Below are 11,391 nucleotides of genomic sequence, written 5' to 3'. Positions count from 1 at the left end.
ACGTGGAGGAGGGATTGGCGACAAGAGGGCTAAGGGACAATACCCGCAACCTGAGTAGGGGGGCAGCGTTGTGGCTTAGGGGCCCCATGATTAACGATTGCATCTGCAATGTGATCTGTGCATGGCATTACCGCTCATTATTGCATTGCAAGATGCAATCATAGAATGGGAATGTATCATCGGGCACCCCGCAGGGACGGGCTCCCCCTGGTGCCCGATACTCTGTAGTAACACATTCCCCTCCCTCGCCTCTGTAGTAACACATTACCCTCCCTCACCTCTGTAGTAACACATTACCCCCGCTCACCTCTGTAGTAACACATTCCCCACCCTCACTCGTGTTGTAACACATTCAACATTCTCCTCCATCACCTGTGTAGAAATACAATCCCTCCCTCACACCAATAGTAACACATTACCCTCACTCACATCTGTAGTAACTTATTCCCCTTAATAACCTCTGGAGTAACACATTTTCCTCTCTCACCTCAACAGTAACATATTACCCCCGCTCACCCCTGTAGTAACACATTCCCCTCCCTCATCTCTGTAGTACCACATTACCCCCGCCCACCTCTATAGTAACACATTCCCCTCCCTCGCCCATGTTGTACCATATTCCCTTCCTTCAACCCGTAGTAACACATTTGACATTCCCCTCTCTCACCTGTGCATAAACACATTTTCCTCTCTCACCTCTGTAGTAACACATTACCCCCGCTCACCTCTGTAGTAACACATTTTTCACCCTCACTTGTGTTGTAATACATTCAACATTCTCCTCCATCACCTGTGTAGAAATACAATCCCTCCCTCACACCAATAGTAACACATTACCCTCACTCACATCTGTAGTAACTTATTCCCCTTCCTAACCTCTGGAGTAACACATTTTCCTCTCTCACCTCAACAGTAACATCTTACCCCCGCTCACCCCTGTAGTAACACATTCCCCTCCCTCATCTCTGTAGTACCACATTACCCCCGCCCACCTCTATAGTAACACATTCCCCTCCCTCGCCCATGTTGTACCATATTCCCTTCCTTCAACCCGTAGTAACACATTTGACATTCCCCTCTCTCACCTTTGCTTAAACACATTTTCCTCTCTCCCCTCTGTAGTAACACATTCCCTTCCCTTACTATTCAAATAGTGAAGCCACACCAACTGCCAGTGATGTTTGGCAGCACTTGGGGTGACAGTTGGTGTTTGAATTCTGAACTTTGCTGCAGCCACGATGAGACAGGCAGGACACTGCACAGGGGGAGGAAACATTTTAGCTTTTTGCACCCCCTTAGGAGTCGAATTTAGAAAAATCCCTTCTTAGTGGGCACCTACATCATGGAAGGCATATACTCCCCGATTTTCATCTTTCTAGGTCCAGTGGTTTGGGCTGGGTGTTAATGAGTCAGCCAGGACATTTGATCATATTATATAAAGGATTCAGCAAATTTCCCTGTCTCATGGTGTGGTAGCCCCTGCTCATCTTTTATGGTATGATGATATTGACGGCAGTCTGAGCTGCAGTTCCAATAGTCACCATAAGATGGTGGCAGTAGCCTGATTATATAGCATCACCTCTACTGTAACACGTGATTCCATATAACCAAGCCTATTGTACACACGGTACGATTAAAATGGACAATAAGAACGATAACGATATCGATCATATCGTTATCATTCATATCGTGCATTTTTCGGTGACCAGCGACCTGCGATGCGCGGTCACATATGGACGGTAACGATAGCGACCATCGTCCGTGCATGCAGGCCAACCTGGTCGACAAGGTTACGATAGGGACCCGCGACCATCGTTGGTGGGCTTGATGTTCGATATCGATCATTCAGCACACCCGGGAGATAGTACAACGATATCGTTATCGTTGATGATCGTCCCGTGTGTATGCGCCATATGACTGGAAAGGCATGCTGGAATTTGTAGTTCTATATCAGCTGGAGGAGCCTGGTCTGCCTAATCCTATCCTGCTGAGATTGCTGTGTGTTACATTAGTACGAGGCTATGTGGAAATTATTTATATATGTATATATATCATACCCAGGGACAAATTGCTGCTGGGCAGGCACCGCAGGGCATGAAAGCCCACCAATCCCTCATGACGGACCCCGTGGCCGATGCACTTCACATGACACGTTCTCTGCCATAATGCAATTTATTTTTATTTTAAATGCTCAATAAAAGCGGAGAATTGTGCCCTGGTTATGGAAGATTAGAAGAAGTGCGCGGCCCAGTTGGTATATTGTGAAAAGCAGGAAGAGTTAGAAGGATGAATCTTTAAAACGTGGCGGTTGGGGCTGTCTGTAGAAATTAGTGACAGCTGACAACAATAGTACGGTCAGGGGCGGTATAACAGAGTAGGGGGCTCGTGTTCAGTCTCGGCGCGGGTTCCTCTCTCTCTCTCACCGGTGTATTTCCCGAACAGCCTACAGCACTGAGTCTACTGTACATGCCTCGTTTTTGATCGTGATTTCAGTACGGCTCATGTACAGATCTTTGGGAAAATGGCGCCTGTGCGGCACCGATGACGAAGTATGATGAATGGGACCCATTATAGATACGCCCATGAGAACCATGGATCACTGATCCAGTCTTTATGGGGTACACCGACACACACCACAGGGCAACGGTGAAAAAAAAAGTCTCACCTCCAGATATCAGGTAGTTCTCCTGCGCTGCTGGGAGAGTATACAAAAAACAGAGTTGCAGATGCACTACGCGATCATTACTGTATACATTTAAATTTATTATATATAATGTCAGAGGTAGTTTGCATATCAATGGCCACTGATATGGGCCTGCCCACCAGCGTCAAGGTCACCTCATTGAGCAGGTCCCTAACACTCTGGGGTTCACATCTGGGACACAGGGCACCCCAAAAGTCAGCTCAGCCAAAGACCTCCCCAGGACATCACACGAAAAAAAGGGTGACAGTGATATATCACCCTCATGTTTGTTTATTATTCATGTATTTTTTCACACACATTCTACCCTTATAATTATTATAACACTTGTTAATTACTTTACACACCTGATACTTTAACACTTCACTGTCACCCTTTTTATCGTGTGATGCCCTGGGGAGGTCTTTGGCTGGGCTGACTTTTGGGGTACCCTGCGTCCCAGATGTGAACCCCAGAGTTTTAGGGACCTGCTCAAAGAGGTAACCTTGACGTATCAGTGGCCATTGATATGCAAACTAACTCTGAAATTCTATATAATAAATGTAAATGTATACAGTAATGATCGCATACTGCATCTGCAACTCTGTTTTTTGTATATGTCACTTTAAAATCTCAGCATGATGGCACCTTTCATTACTATTAGGGTGTGCAGTCTAGAGCCCCTCCTCATACTGCTGGGAGAGTACCATGATGCAATTCGCGGCACCAGGATTTCCTGGAGGTAAGTCTGCACCTCGTCTGTGCATAGCATGTATAAGGTGTGGCTCAGTATTCAAGACCAGAGCCTAAGCTCTGTCATAGCCACCTCTACCGGGTCACCAGAATGTGGCCTCTATTCATGAAGCAGTGTAGAACCCGGTCTACATGGATACAGGGCTTTTCTCTGCTTCGTGTCGTTCATAGAGCAAGTTACCGAGGAGAAGCTTAATTCTTCTCCACCTGCGCCGTGTCGGCATCCCATCACCCTACTTTTGTATGGCGAGTATGATTCGTAAAGCAATGAAAAGCTCAGCTTTCCGTTTCTCTGCTTGTCCCGCATTCGCCATTTCATCATGGCGTAGTGTGCTGCTCCGCATGGAAAGGACAGGGAAGTGTATTACGTGTCCGTCCTCGAGGCCGTCCCCCGATGTAGCTCAGTCCCTGTGTATCCCATCAGCCATTGCTGCCATGTTCCCTAGGGATGCCAGTGACCTCTGCACAGGCGGCGGCCCGTGCACAGAACTATAAAGAAATAAAATGAAATTACTATGATAGTGATCGCACCGCAGGACCAATATATACCGCATCACTACGCAAAAAAAAAAAAAAAGGTAAGGGTACATGAATTGCTGCTTATCAAGCTATAGATCACAACGAACTGATGCGATCTATAGTGATAAGTAACTATTCTGTACCGCAGATCCTAATGAATGGACCCGTGTGTCTGGTTTATTATTGTGATCATCAAATACTTATCTGCCAATGTCCCTCCGTTGATTATAGTGGACGTTATTGTATCGGTGGTGGATTCGTTCTAATTCTTGGGTTCTATAATCTCCCGAGATTTGAAGTGGGGGGAAAACATACAGTAGATGCTATTGTCAAGAGGGCGCATCAGAGGTTGTATTTCGGCAGTTTAGGAAGTTTGATCTCCAAAAGGAACTGATGACACTTTTTTATTCGGCAATGACCGAGTCTGTCTTATGTACCACGATTATAGTGTGGTTTGGTGCAGCCAGTGAGCGAGACAAGGCCAGACTACAGGATTGTGGAAAGGATAATTGGAGTTGAACTTCCTTCTATTCAGGAAGTATATTTGTCTCGGGTTAGGAAGCGGCCTGGTAATATCATGGTGGATGAAGCTCGTCCGGGTCATGATCTGTTTCATCTGCTCCTGTCGGGAAGGCGATATAGATCATGTCGTGTTAAGACCACCAGACATCTCAAAAGCTTTTTTCCGCAGGAGATTTCACTGTTAAATTCCTAACCATAAATATCAGGTCATTATTGCGAAATTGTTCTATTTAAAAGGATTTTATTGTGTATATTTTTTATGGTTTTGTATAGTGTGAATGTATGTTTGATGTGTTAAGTGAGTACTTGGCCAGTAGTTACCGGAGTCAAATTCCTTGTATATGTTTGTATATTTGGCCAATAAAGTTGATTCTGATTCTTATCTGTAGGGCTCCACTTCTCCGAACAGTAGGAGAAAACAGAGAGTACAGGCAACGTGACACAAGGAAATACTAGGGGGTGAGTAGCATAGGAGGTAGCCAGGCCTTGCTTGTGAGAGCTTACAGCCTAGTGAGGAGGGGACAAATATTGGTAGGAATAGGGGGGGGGAGGGTTTGGAGCTGCACCAATGGGAGTGGCAGAGTCTGGCAGCATATGGGGGAAGAGATAGCAGGTAAGGCTGTAGTTATGGGACAGCCAAGCCAGGTGTTTTAGGGAGATCCATAGGCGGATAGTGGCATGGAAGAAATCTTGGGGGCCGGAGTGAAAGGTGGTTATGGGAGAAGAGTAAAAGTGCAGGTCAGGAGCAGATCTAAGAGGACATGGAGACGAGGTGGGAGATATGAGTGGAGTTGGTGTTATGAGGGCTTTGTAGATGAGGGTGAGGAGTTTGAAGTGGTTTCTGAAGGGTGTATGGAGGGAGTCAGTGTAGATTGGCAGGGTGGAGGGAGGATGTGGAGTGGCTACATTTAGGCTGGACTGAAGCGGAGATAGGCAGGTAAGAGGAATACTAGTTAGGAGATTGCAGTAATCGATACACGAGATGGTCAGAGGTTGCGTCTACAGTGAGGATGGGGAGAAGTCTGACAATACAGCAAAGGCGGGAGTTGACTGAAAGAGATCGGATGGGAGGACCGGATCCCAGGATGGCACAAAGCCGCCATGTGTGGGGGAAAAGGGAGAGTGTGATGTCATTGACTGTAAGGGCGATTGCGGAGGTGGGTGACTCATTGGTTATCTAGTATAAATGTTGATCGTCCTATAAATGATTACCATCCTATTGCTCTCACTTCGATGATTATGAAGTGTTTTCATAGAATGATTTTCATTTTAAGAATGGCCGGGGGATCCGGTCTATAAATCTACAGTAAAAAGGTAGACAATGACTAGATAGACACCAGATGTTAGACAGTCAATAGGTCGACATGGACAAAAAGTCAACAAACTAAAGGTCGACATGTACGAAGGTCGACAGGTACAAATAGTTGACATGGTCAAAATGTCGACATGAAAATGGTCGGCACAAAAATGGGCGACGTGTTTTTTTTAGGGTTAGGCACCGGGAGGGAGGGTTAGGAACTTACTGGAGGGTTAGGGTTCGGCACTAGAAGGGACGGTTAGGGTCAGGCAGCTACCCCGTCGGTTAGGCACCAGGAGGGAGGGTTAGGCACTAGAAGGGACGGTTAGCCCTTTGTTATATAATCCAGATTTTCCACCTGGCCTGTCACCTATTTAACTTTCTGCTTGGTCTTCTACGGGTATTTCATATTTGGGTCATTTGGTGGATGCTGGTGGACAGCGATCTTTTACAGACCTTCGGGGTGCATTTGGTCTTCCGTCTAACTTTGGGTCTACCTCCAATTTCGGCATTTTATCTGCTCGATGCCGACCCGTAAGGATGGTTGGGATCCAACTCCATTTGAATCATTGTGTCTCTCTCAAATGCAACCTAGACATTTAATATCCGTTTTGTATCAATTCTGTCTAGAGGGCCTCACCGATACTTTGCCTGCTTATTTTGCTGCATGGCATAGGTCCCTGAACAGGGAGTTGATGGAGGATCAATGGTCTCAGATATTTAGTTATACTTTTGCCAGCTCTTCCTCAATACAGGTACTTGAGACGCAATACAACATTTTGTCTCGATGGTATAGATGTCCCACTATTCTCCACCAAATGTTTCCATGTCTCTCTGATCTCTGCTGGAGGTGCGGTCGGGAACCGGGCACTCCGCTGCATATTTGGTGGCATTGTCCGGTCTTGGCTGGCTTCAGGCAGAGTATCCGTGAGATCTCGGAGAAGATCACTGGCCTCCCGCTTCCCAACACGCCTGAGTTTTGGCTGTTTAGCTTAATGGATATGTCCATTTCTCAGTACAATAAATCTTTACTCCGGCATTTAATGAATGCGGTGCGAGCAACTATCCCATGTTTCTGGAGGTCTCCTGTGCGTCCTCCTATCTCCAGGTGGTTCCAGAGAATTGACCAATTACATGACTATGGAAGACCTTACCTCTTCCACGCAATTGACTTCCTCTGCCTTTACGGCCACCTGGTTTGATTGGCTGGAGTTTTAGGGGTCCTCTGAATATAATATCCACCTATTCTCTCCCCCTCCTGTTTTACTTTCATAGGTATGGTGACAATCTCATTTTCCCCTCCCCCCCTCTCTTTCCTTTTTCTTTTCTAGATTTATTTTATTTTGTATTGTGTGGATTTGAACCAGGCTGAATAATGGTTACTGTGTTATTTACTTCTACTTCATCTCTATGTAAACATTTTATCTTGTTGTCTATGTTTGCTATATACCTTTTTCAGTGTCTGTTACTGATTCTATTTTCAATAAAAATAGATTGCTTAAAAAAAAAAGAAGGGGAGGTTAGGGTCAGGCACCAGGAAGGAGGGTTAGGGTTAGGTACTAGAAGGGACGGTTAGGTTCAGGCACCTACCCAGACGGTCAGGCACCAGGAGGGAGGGTTAGGCACCAAGGGGAGGGTTAGGGTTAAGCACTAGAAGGGACGGTTAGGGTCAGGCACTTAACCCAACGCTTAGAGTTAGGCACCAGGAGGGAGGGTTCGGCACTAGAAGGGACTGTTAGGGTCAGGCACCTACCCTGATGGTTAGGGTTAGGCACCAGGAGGGAGGGTTAGGCACTAAAAGGGACGGTTAGGGTCAGGCACTAGAAGGGACGGTTAGTGTTAGGCACCAGGAGAGAGGGTTAGGCACCAAGGGGAGGGTTAGGCACCAGAAGGGACGGTTAGGGTCAGCCACGAGGAGGGAGGGTTAGGCTCTAGAAGGGACGGTTAGGGACAGGCACCAGGAAGGAGGGTTAGGTACTAGAAGGGACGGTTAGGGTCAGGCACCTACCCCGATGGTCAGGCATCAGGAGGGAGGGTTAGGCACCAAGGGGAGGGTTAGGGTTAAGCACTAGAAGGGACGGTTAGGGTCAGGCACTTAACCCAACGCTTAGGTTTAAGCACCAGGAGGGAGGGTTCGGCACTAGAAGGGACTGTTAGGGTCAGGCACCTACCCTGATGGTTAGGGTTAGGCACCAGGAGGGAGGGTTAGGCACTAGAAGGGATGGTTAGGGTCAGGCACCAAGGGGAGGGTCAGGCACCAGGAGGGAGGGTTAGGCTCTAGAAGGGACGGTTAGGGTCAGGCACCAGGAAGGAGGGTTAGGGTTAGGCACCAGAAGGGACGGGTATGGTCAGGCACCAGGAGGGAGGGTTAGGCTCTAGAAGGGACGGTTAGGGTCAGACACCAGGAAGGAGGGTTAGGTACTAGAAGGGGCGGTTAGGGTCAGGCACCTTCCCCGATGGTCAGGCGTCAGGAGGGAGGGTTAGGCACCAAGGGGAGGGTTAGGGTTAAGCACTAGAAGGGACGGTTAGGGTCAGGCACTTAACCCAACGCTTAGGGTTAAGCACCAGGAGGGAGGGTTCGGCACTAGAAGGGACTGTTAGGGTCAGGCACCTACCCTGATGGTTAGGGTTAGGCACCAGGAGGGAGGGTTAGGCACTAGAAGGGACGGTTAGGGTCAGGCACTAGAAGGGACGGTTAGGGTTAGGCACCAGGAGAGAGGGTTAGGCACCAAGAGGGAGGGTTAGGCTCTAGAAGGGACGGTTAGGGTCAAGCACTAGAAGGGATGGTTAGGGTCAGGCACCTACCCTGACGGTTAGGGTTAGGCACCAGGAGAGAGGGTTAGGCACCGAGGGGAGGGTTACGCACTAGAATGAATGGTTAGGGTCAGGCACCTACCCTGACAGTTAGGGTTAGGCACCAGGAGGGAGGGTTAGGCACTAGAAGGGATGGTTAGGGTCAGATACCTACCCTGACGATTAGGGTTAGGCACCAGGAGGGAGGGTTACGCACTAGAAGGGACGGTTAGGGTCTGACACCTAATACTCCCCTATTAGTGCCCCCAATACTAATGCTCCCTCTGTAGTAGAGACCCAATAGTAATGCCCCGATTAATGCCCCCAGTAGTAATGCCCCCCCAGCAATGCACCCAGAAGTAATGCCTCCCCCCTCCAAAGTGTAATGCCCCAGTAGTAATGCCTCCCCCCCGAGTAATGCCCCCTGTAGTAATGCCTCCCCCCCACGAATAATGCCCCAGTAGTAATGCCTCCCCCCCGAGTAGTGCCCTGTAGTAATGCCTCCCCCCCCCCACGAATAATGCCCCAGTAGTAATGCCTCCCCCCACGAGTAATGCCCCCTGCAGTAATGCCTCCCCCCCGAGTAGTGCCCTGTAGTAATGCCTCCCCCCCACGAATAATGCCCCAGTAGTAATGCCTCCCCCCCATGAATAATGCCCCACTAGTAATGCCTCCCCCCCGAGTAATGCCCCCTGTAGTAATGCCTCCCCCCCCTGAGTAATGCCCCCTGTAGTAATGCCTCCCCTCCGAGTAGTGCCCCATGTAGTAATGCCTCCCCCCCACGAATAATGCCCCAGTAGTAATGCCTCCCCCCCGAGTAATGCCCCCGTAGTAATGCCTCCCCCCCGAGTAATGCCCCCTGTAGTAATGCCTCCCCCCCGAGTAATGCCCCCTGTAGTAATGCCTCCCCCCCACGAATAATGCCTCAGTAGTAATGCCTCCCCCCACGAGTAATGCTCCCGTAGTAATGCCTCTCCCCCCCCACGAATAATGCCCCCGTAGTAATGTGCCCCCCCCCCGAGTGATGCCCCCAGTAAGCCACTTGCACTAAAAAAAATATATATATATAAGCTCATACTTACCGTAAACTAAGCCCCGCGTCCGCTGCAATCCGCTCGGCTGCTCCTCTGCACCATGGGAGAGAAATCATGACGTCTCTCCCATAGTGCACTGCGTGAGCCGGAAATCGGAGCTCAGGAGTGAGCTCCATCCTCCGGCTGGCGCTGCGGGGAGAGAGCCGGGCGCCCGCTGGTTACAAGTAACCAGCGGGCATCTGGCAAATGAAGCCTCCCTGCGGCGCCGGGGTTAGGTTGGCCGGAGGAGGCGGAACTGGTTCAGTCACCTCCGGTCCAGTTTAACCCCAATAGGTGTGGGGGCCCTTAACGTGTGGGGGCCCAGGGTCAATCGCCCCTGTCGCCCCCCCGTTAATCCGGCCCTGGTCTCCACTACAAATAAACACTCAGATTTCATTCAAACAGTACTTTTATTAAATATCTCTGTTAACTTTTTCCATCTGCAGTGACTACTAAAAGCCTCCAAGCGTTCCCTGAAAACTCCCCTCCTCGGGCTGCTTATCACGTTCCCGACCCACTCACATACCCTATAATTATTCTGATTTCCTCAAAAATACACACAGGTCGCACAAAACTTACATGTGTTCTCTTTCTACAATCATCTGTTCCCAGGCCAACATTGGTGTGTGATTGGATCACAGAGCCCACCAAGCACTTATCAGTATGCCACTTGCACTAAAAAAAAAATATATATAAGCTCATACTTACCTTAAACTAAGCCCTGCGTCCACTGCAATCCGCTCGGCTGCTCCTCTGCACCATGGGAGAGACATCATGGCGTCACTCCCATAGTGCACTGCGTGAGCCGGAGGTCGGAGCTCAGGAGTGACTTACTCTCATGTATTGATTATCCCCTAGATTGTAAGTTCCTAGGAGCAGGATCCTCCTCCCCAATGTCTCACAGCCTTCTTCTCTAGCACTTCTATGACAGCCTTCACCATCAGAGCTGTACTGTGTATGGAGAATTGTGTTGCTAATTGTTACTTGTGTTCTGTTTATATTTTGGTTACTGTACTGTAATGTAATATTCTGTGTACCCTTTACTGTATGTACGGCGCTGCAGACCACTTGTGGCGCCCTCTAAATAAAATGTAATAATAATAATAATGTATTACACTCTTGTTATCCTATAGAGTGTAAGCCTGCGAGGTTACCTCTACCTCTCCGCCTGTTTGCTATTATCTGGTCTCATTTTATTACAATTTTGTTCCTAATGGTAAAGTGCAACTTATACAAGTAATGGTGCATACACACGATCAGATTTTTCCTTCAGATATGAACGATAACGATTTAAAAATCGTTCAGTCGTTCATATCTGAAGGAAAATCGTTCATATCTGACATGCCTGAACGATGGACGATCAACGATGCGCGTTCCCGTTTGTCAGATAACGATATCTGACATCTGATGGGTTTGCAGTCAGACTTGGACGATTCCATTCATTTTAATGCAGTCAAAAATCGTTCAATCGTTCAAAACTTTGGTAAAATCGTTCAAATCGTTCAATCGTTCATCTGACAAATCTGACAAATCTGACCGTGTGTATGCTCCATTACTGATAATAAATAAATCTCAGGCTGTAAGGAGACTGAAATCTGGGGGAGACCCCCCAAGGACCGTTCCTGTCTCATTAGATATCTATTTTATTTTCTCATTTAATCAGTAGCTATAGAAGATTATATTTTTTTTACCAATTACAAACCACTAAAAAGGTGAAATCACAGCTTTATATATTAGGGGCTAGTTGCGAGCTG

The sequence above is a fragment of the Taudactylus pleione genome, unplaced genomic scaffold (genome assembly GCF_031769625.1).
Source record: "Taudactylus pleione unplaced genomic scaffold, aTauple2 ptg000390l, whole genome shotgun sequence".
NCBI classification, from domain to species: Eukaryota; Metazoa; Chordata; class Amphibia; order Anura; family Myobatrachidae; genus Taudactylus; species Taudactylus pleione.
Note: the sequence above shows the minus strand (reverse complement) of the source record.